The following is an 11,588-nucleotide window of genomic DNA, read 5'->3' as shown; positions in this document are numbered from 1 at the left end:
AGGGCTGAGAGAACCCGGACCTCCGTGCGTCGGCAGGCGCCCCAGGCGCAGTCCCCCACCCGGGCCACCGGCCCCGCTGCGCCACCGCGCCCCGGGGCGCGGCGGCGGTCGGTCTCCTCCGCTCAGCCCCGCGCCGCCCGCGTTCGAGGGCTCTTCCCTCGGCTTCCGGAGACGCGCCGCGGGGAGGCCGTGCCGCGTGCCGGGACACAAGTCTCCGGGGACAGTGGCCCAGGCTGCGCGGCTGCGGTGGCGCAGACGAGGGCCCTGGACTCGGGGCGGCGGCGGTCGAGGGCAGGCCGGCAGGGGCGCCGGCTCTGATCAGAGCCCTCTGCATTCTCGGTGCCCCCTTCTCAAGCCGCAGCACCCCCAAACCGCCGCCGCGGCAACCCCGAAAGCGGGGCGCGGCCTCGCGCGGGTCCTCCCGGCCGCCGGGTGGGACCGGGCGCGCCCCCTTCCCGCCGGGGACGGTCTCCCTCCGGCTCCGCGGGGAGAGACGACGTCCCGGGCGAGCCCTCCCGGCGCCTCACCCGCCCCAGAGGCGCCTTCGTTCGCTTTGTGAGTCCGCCGCTCCGAAGGCCTCCCGCCTCCCGCAGACTGAGTTCAGCGACCGCTTCGCGTGGCTGCCGGGACTCCGCCCTCGGCCTGGGTGGGCGAGTTCGGTTCTCCCGGCCGAGCCGAGGTAGGCGCCCTTTCCTCCCTCCGGAGAGCGACGCTCTGGGCTGCGCGGAGGCCCGTCCGACCTCCCCCCGGCTGGGGGTGGGGGGGGGGGAGAGACTGGGACCAGTCCCCCCCCCCACCCCCGGGGCCTGCGCGCTCAGCCTTCGCGGGGGTGCAGCCGTTTAAAGCCCCACCGTTCGCCTGGGTGGCTCAGTGGGTTCAGGCTCAGGTCAGGACCTCACGGTGCGTGGGTTCGAGCCCCGCAGTGGAGGTTCAGTGTCTCCTTCTCGCTCTCTGCTCCTCCCCCACGCTCGCTCGCGCTCTCCCCCCAAAAATAAACGTTAAAAGTGAAAAACAAAACCAACAGCCGCACCATTCCTACGTGAGTTTGGTTCATTCAGCAAAGTTTCGTCCTCGCTCCCTGCCTCCTTCCTGTCTTTTTTTAACCACCGCGAACTGTGCTTGACAAGAAGGAAACAAAAATGGCTAAGCCCCTGACCCTGCCTTCAGGGAGCCTACAGTGTAACTCAATGTATCTCCTTTGAAGGATGTCTGCGTTTCAGGGCTCCTGTGTCACTGCGAACTGAAAGGCTCCTTTATCTCCCCACCCACCCTTCCATTGGAGAATTGACCTCCTTCTTGGTTTGTGGGACTTCCAGGCGTTACTTTCTTGCTTGGAGGCCTTTAGGACGTCTCCCTGCTTCCCACAGAATAAAGGCCTAATGCCTCAGCTCCTGGCAGGTGTTCAAAGCCCTCTCATCCCCTCCCCGATCTCCAGCCCCATGTAGCTTGCACATGAACTGCCGCGTGGACCCCTGGTTTCTTGCATCAAACTATTCGTCCGCTTGAATTCTTTTCCTTCCTTCCTAGCCACCCAATTTGACTTAATTCCTCCTTCTCAACGAAGCGTCCTAAACTGCCTGTTAGAACTGATCTCTCCCTGCTCGGTTTCCCCGTCGCCTTTTTGGTCTACTCTGATGTCTACCGCAGTGCTGTTGTTAAGTCACCTGTCTGACCCCAGGCTCCGGTGCGAGGCCCTGGAGGGCAGTGGCCACATCTTTGCTGCGCTCAAGCAGATCTTGTAAGAATGCTTGCTACTTACCGAAGTGACATTGCTGGAATGCACTAAGTCTGCAAATCGGCACAATCTAGGAAACCAGGTTGTCTCCAACTGTGTCTCCCCACCACCGGGATCATAAAATGGGCACTTTGCAATTCCCCACTCAACCCGATCCGTGCGTGAAGCCTATCTGCATCAGTTAAGCCCACAAAATAATCTTTGAGGGCCCCAGCTAGGACACGGGATCTGTCTACACCAGCCACGTTGAACTGGTCAAGAAGAGAACAGACATGTGGCCCTTGGCGTTGTGCTGGGACCAAGCCGAAGCCACGACAGTTGGCTCTCTCTCTCCTTACCCTGCAAGAGGTAACGGAAAACAATCGATTTAAGTTTCTGGTTGTAGAATGCTCAGTGATCCGCAGCATTAATCTTTATTAACGTATAGAAACCAGCTTTTCTAATTGTGTAACACTTGGTCATTATAAAGGTCTCTCACTTTATTACATTTCATGTCATGCTCACAAATTACTCCACGAGGCAAGTTATTATCTTTGTTTCATGCAGATGTAAACCAAAGCCGTGATGGCGAGTAGCTTTGCCCAAGCTTTGCACACAACTGGAAGGCAGCAGGCCTCCTAATTCCTTATTTCATGCCCTCTCCCGTGCTGGGGGCAACGTAGATATTCCTACAAAGTATTGTGCATGCAGCCATCAAAATATACACAAAGCTACTCGACCTATTATTCAGGTGAAGAATAATTCAGGTGATTTTTCAGGTGAAGAAAGGAAAGAAGCACAGGACTTGGAGATTCTGTTGTAACTAAGTTATTTTTCTTTTGTGTAGTTTGAAATATCTGTCAAAATGTTTCAGAGTTCCTTGGGGCGCCTGGGTGGCTCAGTCCGTTGAGCATCCGGCTCTTGATTTGGGTTCAGGTCATGATCCAGGGTCGTGAGATTGAGCCCCGTGTGGAGCCTGCTTGAGATTCTCTCTCTCTCTCTCTCTCTCTCTCTCTCTCTCTGCCCCTCTCCCCTGCTTGCACACACTTTCTTTCTCTCTCAAATAAAAAAAATGCATATTTATATAAATATAAATTTGAGTTCCATTTTAAAAGTGATGAATATAATTTAGAGGCAATAGCTCACCCAAATCCTAACTACCAAGTGTCACTTTTGAAGTCAGTTCCTGGAAACAACTCTCTCTAGACTTACGGAACAATGCCATTTGTATAAACTCAGCCATATGAAAATGATGATATTTGACTGATTTTGGCCTACAAAACTGCAGTTTCATGTGGTTTCACCCAATGGACATATCAGTTTTTTTAGTATACACTCTTGACCAGGTTTTTTTTTTTTTTTTCCCCTACATATTTATTTCTCTTGGGGGGGTAGGGTGGAGATATCACTCTGACCTGTCCTAAGAAATTTTTTTTTGTGAGAGGAGCCCTCAGTAATATAAGAAGTCTTTTCTTTTTTTAATTTTTTAAAAATGTTTATTTATTTTTGAGACAGAGAGAGACAGAGCATGAATGGGGGAGGGTCAGAGAGAGAGGGAGACACAGAATCTGAAACAGCCTCCAGGCTCTGAGCCATCAGCCCAGAGCCCAATGCGGGGCTCGAACTCACGGACCGTGAGATCATGACCTGAGCCAAAGTCAGATGCTTAACCGACTGAGTCACCCAGGAGCCCCGAAAAGCCTTTTCATTTTGTGCCTCTCCTTTCCAAGAGGTGCACGTACTGTCCTTCATGCTTGTTACAGGTGGTTACAGGCACGAGCAGCCAGCACGGAGCTTGTACTCGATCCTTAACATATTAATTGAACTGTCTTCCAGCTGAAGTTCGTTTATGTTTTATAACCTGAAAACAAACGAAACTAAGGGATCGTGAAATCTCTTCCACTCTTCCTGCCCCCTCATCATGCACACACATCATAGTTTCCTCTGGTTTCGCTGATGTCTGGTGGTTATCAACGCAGCTTCCTTTCAGGGGATCCTTTGAACAGAAGCAATAAAATAAATTGCCCAGATGAATTCACCATGTTGTGCTTTTCTAAGTAGCAAAGTGCAAGTTAGTAAAAACAATTAATTGTTCAACCTCATAAATAGTTTTAATAAAGACTAAGTCCCCCAAAAAACAGAAAAGTGTCCCCCTGCATGTGACGATACAGTTTAGTATTTGAATTGTGTCTTGGCAACTCGAGGACATTGCTTCCCCTCCTTGTCTGTGAAATCTGAATATCTGTGAAGCACCTCATGCTAGTGTGTGTGTGTGTGTGTGTGTGCGTGTGTATAATTAATACGTGTAAAATACAGGCTTTGGGTAAAGGTTAGTGTCTTCTTGCCTCTTTCCTTCTATGTCTCTCTTATGTATGGCTAATTCTACCCATATCTTGCTCAGTGTGTGTGTAGTTAGTCTGTGAGTTAAAAGCTTAAAAGCGAGAAATGCTTTCATTACCCAAGTAAGATAGGACGGGTATGTATTATCCTTATTTTTTCTGATGGGGAAGCTGCGAACAGAGATGGTAAATAATTTGCATAAGGAGAAAATAGAAAACTATATAAAACACTGGCCCTGTTCAGAAATGCGGTAACAGTAACAAATGCACCAAATATCTACTACGGATTCGATTACATAGTATCTGGTGAGTTCTAGAAGCCAAATACAAACAATGTGCCTGGATGGTACAGTTACCCACTTCACAGGCCTCGTGGTCAAGATGTTTCAACCATGACCAAATGCCTGACTAATAGGAAATGCAACAAACCTGAAGTCTATTTTATTCAACAGTGGAGGGGCACCTGGGTGGCTCAGTTGGTTAGTGTCCGACTTTGGCTGAAATCATGGTCTCGCGGTTCATGTGTTTGTGCCCCACGTTAAGCTCTGTGCTGACAGCTCTGAGCCTGGAGCCTACTTTGGATTCTGCGTCTCCCTCTCTCTGGTCCTCCCCGGCTCATGCTCTGTCTCCCTCTGTCTCTCAATAATAAATAAAGGTTAAAACAATTTTTTAAATAAAATAAAAACACTGGAAAAAGGAATAGCAGAAGGGAAGAAGGAACTAATATTTGGGTTGAACACCTCCTATGCACCATAACGTGTGCCAAATTACACATTACATCTTTTAAATTTCATAATTCTGTGAGGTGGGCAACTCCATTCTATAGTTAACAAAGCTGAGGCTCAGAGAGGTTAAATAACTGCCCCCAAATAATTCAGTCAATAAGAAGTAGAATTAGTTTCAAGTTCATATCTTGGCACTCTTATACGTTGTTGGGGAAGGTACTTTTGTCAAGAAGGTTAAATATTTTCTTTGATTCAATTATTCTACTAATGTAATTTTAAGAAGATAATTGAGAATACAGAGAAAAGCTGGTTGTGTAAAATTCCTCATTAGAGAGTTATTCATAATAGACAGAACTTGGAATGACTCTAACAACCAACATTCGGGAAGTGGCTAAATAAACAGTAAAGTGTGGAACTTTCACTTGAAGGAATATTACACAGCCAGTAAAATAGCCCTCCCCCCAAAGTTTGTAATCACATGAGAAATGTTCATATAATAAGGTTAAGTGAAAAGAACAAGGTATTAGGATCTATCTATCTGCATAAAACTCTATAATAATAACCTCAACTGTTAATAATACACACAGAAAAAACAGGAATGCTAACACCAAAATGTTAGCAGCGATGATCTTTGGGCAGTATATTTATATTAATTAGTTTTTATTTTTAAAATATTAACACTTTTCTGTAAGGATTGCAAATTGTGTCTGGGCCCGGCTGAGAGAAAGAGCTTCCAAAATGGTATAGGGCATAAGGGGCTAGGACCTGTCTCTGTAGTTTCCTGCTGACATTCTCAGAAGGTACTCAGATCATTAAAGACTCAAAGTAGGTCCTCCTGGCTCTTATGCCAGGCAAGATGACCAAGCTCCTGAGGGGAGGAGAAGTGGTGGTGGGGGGGGAGGGGGGTGGTTTGGAAACCTGGCAAGGATTTAATGTTGATCCATTAAAAAAAAAAAAAAAGCAAGCCAACGAGACCAGTCAGGAGCTGAAGTCACACTCAAGCACTTAGGGTATATTGCCTCACTCTGCTTGAAAAGTATATTTCTCAGACTCTAAAAGGGCCAAAGCTCCTTGACTGTGCTGGAGGCGGGTGGGTTCCATGAAGGAGGGTGGAGAGAAATTCTTTCACATTTTCACCTAGCCCTGCCGTGTCCGTCCCCTCCTCTCTACGCCACCACTTGTCAGCTCTCACCTAGGTTATGTCAATAACTCCCAGCTATTTGCCTGCCTCTGTCCTGGCTCTTTGCTAGGCCAGTGACTTCGCTGCAGCCAAAGCCATCTTTCTGTGACATCAACCTGATTTTGCTTCTCCGCTGCTCCTCCTTCTGTGGTGCTCCCCAGCTTTGGGGGTAAGAAGCAGTTCCTTACCTGCTTCTGTTCCTGTGGCTGCTACTTAAGGTCTCCGTCAACCTGATCCCACCCACCTCTCTGGCCTCGTTTCTCTCCAGTCTCTCTCCACACCTCCCTGCATCTTCCACCGCAGCCCTACGGATTCACCCGCAAACCCCTGCAACGCTTTCTCTCACTTTCTTCTTCAGCTGTTTCCTGATGTGACTTCTGTCCAACTCCCTACCGCCTGCTCACTCCCATTTGCAGACACACACACACACAGACACACACACACTTTTTGCCCAGTCAACTGCTGAACTGCTGTTCCTCCTTCAAAATTCACCCCAAGATTGTCTTTTCTGGGTAACCTTCCCTGACACACATTCTTCACCCCAACCCTTCATCCTGATTCAAGTGGCTGGTATTAGGATCCTACAAGCTTCTGTACTCTGCTGTCAGCACTAATGATGATATACTCAGCTGTCTCCAACTAGACCAACATTCTTTTTGTTTTTTAATTTTTTCAATGTTTATGTATTTTTTGGGAGAGAGAGAGAGAGAGAGAGCAAGTTGGGGAGGGCTAGAGAGGGAGGGAGACACAGAAGCTGAAGCAGGCTCCAGCCTCTGAGCTGTCAGCACAGAGCCCAACATGGGGCTTGAACTCACGAACTGTTAAGATCATGACCTGAACCCAAGTCGGATGCTTAACCGACTGAGCCACCTAAGCGCCCCTAGACCAACATTCTTGATGCAGAGACCATGTCTTAATGACCTTTGGATCCCCAGTGTTTGCAAAGCATTCAGTTCTCAATAAATTTTTATTGAATTTCTGAATTATTTACATAGGATCTGGAAGGAGGAGAGTTTGAGGTAATACCATTTCTATGCTGGACACAAATCCCAATCCCGTCTGTGATCAACAATGCCAGCCTTTCTTCTTTGCTTATCACCATATCTTATTTTTGTTCCTATAGATTCTTTAATGCTTACAGAGATGTGCTTCTCATGGTGTTATCTCAATTTCTGAGGAGATAGATCAGTCCCAAGGAGCATCAACAGCCCCTGCACAGGTATGTCACCTGGCATAGGGCCTTTGACGAGGACAGGTCATTCAGTCCACACAGAACCAGAGCACAGGTAGGCTGGACTGAGGGTTGTGTAGTGGGGGGAACACTGGAGGCTGGTTCAGCTGGGCAAGCATCAGAGGGATTAGGAATGCTTCCCTGCTGTCAGGCTTTCTTTCTGTCTTCTGCAGTCCCATTTCTACCGTAGGAAAACACAAAGCCCAATCCTGCCATATAAGCAAGCAGGATTATAATCACACACGTACATATACACACAACATATATATTTATGAAGAAATTGCTCTTTGACTGGTAATCCTGTTTCAAAGTCTTCTGTCCTCATTTTACTTTTTAATTTAAATTACTAGTTCTCTTCCATACCCACTTGGATAAAATCATAAAATTCAAAACAACACTTTAAAAGCTACAACATAATGTCTGAGCTAAAAGGGGTAAAAGTTTTGGGAAGGGACCTGGTTTTTATGTCTGCTGGAATAGAAGTCTGATCTTATGTTTGTATATCAGATATGTCTCAATGTTTCGCCTTTTCCTTTCCCTTATGTTCTTAATTTATTACAGGCTGAAACTCCAAGACTAGATCATGATAAGTTTCGACGAGTTCTACACAGCAGCTCAGGAACCCATTCCTTCAGGAATTCCTACCTGGTTTGACCCAGAAGGCAGGGGGCGCTGATGACACCCTCACAGGTCCATATTGACCTCAAAGGAAAGCCCTCAAAAGGTGGACACTTCTCTCTGCTCTTGGCCTGATGAACAAATCAGTGCATGCCTCTAACCCATGCATGCAAGCAAACTAAAAATGTCCAAGAGCTCATATCAGAATTTATAGGGTTAATTGTTTTACCGGAGACATTTGTTTTGGACGTGCATGATTTTATTGGTTATTTCTTCTCTCTTTCACATTAACAACCTAAATAATACAGTTCAAAGGACCAAGACCCTGGGAGTCTATATAGAGGTATCTGTAGTGGAATGTATTTCACATTTTAACCAACCCATTGTTCCTTTTGTTAAAAACAGGTTTTCCTGGATCTCACACCACGGAAAAACACAGAAGAAAGAAGAACAATACTCGGGCAAGAATCTAAGGAAATTCTTAACAAACTAGGTTTTCATGTGAAGGAAATGGGGTTTGAAAACTGGCAATGGTAACTTTCATCTTGATTTTTTAAAATTTTTTAATGTTTATTTATTTTTGAGAGATAGAGGGAGAGACAGAGCACGAGCAGGAGAAGGGCAGAGAGAGAGGGAGACACAGAATCCCAAGCAGGCTCCAGGCTCCGAGCTGTCAGCACAGAGCTCGATGTGGGGCTCGAACCCATAAACCGTGAGATCATGACCTGAGCCAAGGTCGGACGCTTAACCGGCTGAGCCACCCAGGCGCCCCACAAAGTTCCTTTACTTCTTAACAACCCTGTGAAGTAGGGATTATTCTCTCCATTTCATAAGTGAAGAGACTGAGACTCGAGAGAAAATGAGAAGAACTTACAAGCTGCTGAGTCAGGACCTAGACTCAGAGCCTACTCAGTGTTGAACTCCAGAGCCTGTGCCATTGACCCATCATGTGTGTGCTGCTTCACTTGTATTCTTTATTTCTGATCTTGACCTCGAGTTCAGGATGATTCTCGTATATTGGATATCAGGAAGGGTAAGATGAACCTGTTAATAAGCCAAAAGTTTATGGTCATTCTCTGGGGGCAAAGCATTGTGGATATATTTCTCCATAATTATGTATGTAGGGGTATATGTGGTGTGCATACAGTGATGATATTTTTTTTAACTCAAAATCAGGACACATGCCTGGCATAGGATTTTTAAACAATTGTTCATTTTAAAAATGATGAGAATAGGGGCGCCTGGGTGGCTCAGTCGGTTAAGCGTCCGACTTCAGCTCAGGTCACGATCTCACGGTCCGTGAGTTCGAGCCCTGCGTCGGGCTCTGCGCTGATGGCTCAGAGAGCCTGCTTCTGATTCTGTGTCTCCCTCTCTCTCTGCCCCTCCCCTGTTCATGCTCTGTCTCTCTCTGTCTCAAAAATAAATAAACGTTAAAAAAAATTAAAAATAAAATAAAATAAAATAAAAATGATAAGAATAGACGTATCTACTAAGTATGTGTATATGTCTTTATGTCTGTGTGTATACATATGTATGTACACACACACACACACACACATATATACAGAAAGAAATATATACCATGCTGTATATATACCATTGCCAGACGTCTGGTAGAAGTTGAGAAAATTTCCGAGGCTGAGTTTAGGCTTAACAAAAAGAACACTGTGATTAATAGTGGTATCTGATTTGGATCCTCAAGGGGAAAGTGGTGGCCCAAATGTCTGACATTTGCCATCTTGAGATAATGTACTTACGGTTTCATAAAACTTACATATTAAATTATATGCGTCATTTCTACTAATGCAGGTATGATGGTAACGGAATAGGTGTAACTCTTAAAAAACTGGGGATTGATGATCACGATGGATCATGGAAAAACATAAAAGTTTCAGGTAAAAACTAAACAGATGGAGAAAGCCACCTATGTTTATACTTTGACATCGTAAAGCGTGTGCATGTGACAAAAGTCACCTTTCTTCGGAGAACAAAACCAGAATGTCCAGGGTGAGCACTGAAAAGAGAATGTCTTGGTTGAGTCGGCTGGACTGGAAAATCCCCCTCAGAAGGACTGCTCTCCCCGGTGGTGGCCTAAAGGTCTTCCTAAGATTCTCTGAGGCACCACTGAGACAAAGTAGGCTGTTCAAGAAGACCTTACCAAAGGCTAGTGGATTAAAAGTAGAAATCAAAAAAAAGATACTGTAATTTGAGTATGCCTTGTGAGACCAGACCTCTCCCAGGAGTGCACAGGCCCCATCCTTCCCCACACGCAGTGGTGGGAACATGGAGAGGCCTCTCCCAGGATGGTTCTCCTGACTTCTAGCCTGCCTCCGATGAGGGCAGAAATTAGCTTAACTTACACGATTTGGAAGCAGTCTCTCTGACACCTCAACCAACTGAAAGCCCCCGAGTTCCCTATCACACCATAGATCAGGATTCTTACGTGATAACGTGTTTTTCCTTTTGGATTGATCTGGGGTAGTGACCTTGCCAGGTAATCACATCTCAGTCTAGTAAAATACACATATGAAAGGTAAGGGTTCATGGTAACGAGGGGGTCATTGACAAATCGCAGTTAGCCTAGAAACTAGGAAGGATCCCAGTAGTTTTGGTTTATATACAAAGTCATTCTCAGGACATGGGTTAAATAAGAAGAAAGAGCAGCATTCTATGACTTGAGAAGTAATCTAAGTTTTACTCGTACCTTCAACTGAAATGAAAATAAATCTTTGAATTATTTTTAATCGATTACTTTTTATCGATCTTTCTTGGATTGCGGAAGGGTGACCACCTGTTCCATTTTTTTGTCTGAGACTGAGGAGCTCTCAGGACTCGGGGCTTTATGTGCTTGCTAAAAGCCACAGTAGTGGGTAAGCCAGGATAGTTGTCACCGCAATTACAGACCTGACTGAGAACCTGATTAAACTGTGCATTCACTTTCTATGAAGATCCACATACACTTGATATTTTGCATACAGTTTTGTGAATTGCAACTTGAAACACATTTGTGAGCCCCAGATATTCACGGACCCTGGGTAAAGAAATTCTGGCCCAAATAAATACATTTTGGATTTTATGTAAGCTTATTTAAATCTTTAATTTCCTGAAGTAAAATGATACTGCATGCAAAGGGTCAAACCTAATTACCTTTTTTTAAATTTATTTTTTTTAATTCACATTCAAGTTAGTTATCGTATAGTGCAACAATAATTTCAGGAGTAGATTCCTTAATGCCCCTTCCTATTTAGCCCCTCCCCCTTCCCACAACCCCTCCAGTAACCCTCTGTTTGTTCTCCATATTGAAGAGTCTCTTATGTTTTGTTCCCCTCCCTGTTTTTATATTACTTTTGAAACCTAATTACCTTTTTGAGATTTTATGTGATTAAAAAAAACTTTACTATTGAAGTATGGCTGACATACAATGTTATATTTAAGGTGTACAGATAGTGATTCGACAATACTATACATCACTCACTGCTCACCATGATAAGCGTAATTATCATCTGTCACCATTCAACATTATTACAACGTTATTGGCTATATTCCTTCTGCTGTACATTTTATTTTCATGACTTACTTATTTTATGACCAGAAGTTTGTACCTCTCAATTCTCTTCACCTATTTTGTCCATCCCCCCACTCCCTCCCCCCCAACCCCCCCCCCCCACTAATTAGTTTTCTGTATTTAAGAGTCTGTTTGTTTGCTTGTTTTGTTTTTTAGATTCCACATGTAAGTGAAATCACATGGCATTTGTCTTGCTCTGTCTGACTTATTTCACTT

The 11,588-nt window shown here is 45.3% G+C and overlaps 1 long non-coding RNA gene across 1 annotated transcript; it reads left to right on the top strand.

Moving 5' to 3' along the window:
• The first annotated feature begins 610 nt into the window (after positions 1 to 610).
• Positions 611 to 11,568, top strand: LOC122216843. Its single transcript, XR_006201153.1, has 6 exons — positions 611 to 679; positions 7,082 to 7,177; positions 7,751 to 7,913; positions 8,213 to 8,340; positions 9,617 to 9,702; positions 11,529 to 11,568. It is a non-coding gene; the product is annotated as an uncharacterized LOC122216843 (long non-coding RNA).
• The last annotated feature ends 20 nt before the right edge of the window (positions 11,569 to 11,588 follow it).

Source organism: Panthera leo, chromosome B1, assembly GCF_018350215.1.
Source record: "Panthera leo isolate Ple1 chromosome B1, P.leo_Ple1_pat1.1, whole genome shotgun sequence".
In the NCBI taxonomy this organism is placed as follows: Eukaryota; Metazoa; Chordata; class Mammalia; order Carnivora; family Felidae; genus Panthera; species Panthera leo.
Note: the sequence above shows the minus strand (reverse complement) of the source record. Positions and strands in the feature narration are given on the sequence as shown.